The 1,334-nt window shown below is 43.6% G+C and overlaps 1 pseudogene; it reads left to right on the forward strand.

The window, feature by feature from the left end:
• Positions 1–453: 453 nt before the first annotated feature.
• On the forward strand, positions 454–976 carry LOC118882422 (annotated as a pseudogene).
• The last annotated feature ends 358 nt before the right edge of the window (positions 977–1,334 follow it).

The following is a 1,334-nucleotide window of genomic DNA, read 5'->3' on the forward strand; positions in this document are numbered from 1 at the left end:
TCATTTGTGAAGAGCACAGACATTCGAAATCTTAGGGTGAAGGCGTGACAGGAAGCATTATCAAGGTTTGCTCTTGACTTTCCCTCTAGAGCCTAAGTGTGGTTGGCTTTTATGTACAGTTTTCAGTACAATTTAGGGTTGCTCACAGGTGCTTGATAATATAGTTTAGACAAGGATTGATTGGAGCTGTATTGTTTTTGTAGTAATCTTTGTATTTGATTACTACGTGATTTAATCAAATTTTCTATTCTCAGAGTCTTTAGTTACATGGGACTCCTGAGAATTTTTATTCGTTTTTTTTCCTTGGCTGCGCCACACGGCTTGTGAGATCTTAGTTCACGGACCAGGGATCGAACCCGGGCCCTCGGCAGTGAAAGCATGGAGTCCTAACCACTGGACTGCCAGGGAACTCCCGAGAATTTTTATTCTTAAGAATAAAAATCCCTGAGCTTTATGGTACACTCTCTAAACGCAGGAACAGAACAATTTAATTCTCTTTATCTTCTGTGCACTTTCCCCAGCTTTGCCCCTATGGCTGATGCACTAACAGTGACCTGGAGGTGGGGGTGGTCTGAGCAGTTTGTTTTCTACTACCATGTGGATCCCTTCAAACCCATGAGTGGGAGTTTCAAGGACCGGGTGGTCTGGGATGGGAACCCCGAGCCGGTATGATGTCTCCATCATACTCTGGAATCTGCAGTTTGATGACAGTGGGACATAAACCTGCCAGGTGAAGAACCCATCTGACGTTGATGGACTGATAGGGGAGATCTGGCTCAGCATCGTGCACACTGTACATGTCTCTGAGATCCACTTCCTTGCTCTGGCCATCGGCTCAGCTTGTGCACTGACGGTCAGAATAGTAATTGTGGCGGTCCTCTTCCAGCATTTCTGGAAAAAGTGGTGGGCTGAAAGAGCTCATAAAGTGGTGGAGATAAAATCAAAAGAAAAAGAAAAGCTCAACCAAGAAAAATAGTCCCCGTTTGGAAGACACAGACCAACATTCTTAGATGGAAGCTGAAGATTTCCAAGAACCAGAACCCTAAAATAAGATGAAGTTAATGGAAGCTTTTCTTTGGCTTTCCAGTTGTGACCTGTCTTCCAACCAGCTCTGCAGTATAAAACCACCTAGACAAGCAATGTTCCTCTGGCGCCAGCATAGGGCACTTCTTGAGCAGATATCACCAGACTCGCCCACAGCCCTGTTACTAAGGTTTTATTTAATTTCCAAGTGCAAATATTTTTCAAATGCTCATTAGCTTTTGTATACTAAGAAGCTAACTTTTGGCCCTTAAACACTCCTTGTGGATTTTGACTTGTATACACATATATTG

Source organism: Balaenoptera musculus, chromosome 16, assembly GCF_009873245.2.
Source record: "Balaenoptera musculus isolate JJ_BM4_2016_0621 chromosome 16, mBalMus1.pri.v3, whole genome shotgun sequence".
Classification (NCBI taxonomy): domain Eukaryota; kingdom Metazoa; phylum Chordata; class Mammalia; order Artiodactyla; family Balaenopteridae; genus Balaenoptera; species Balaenoptera musculus.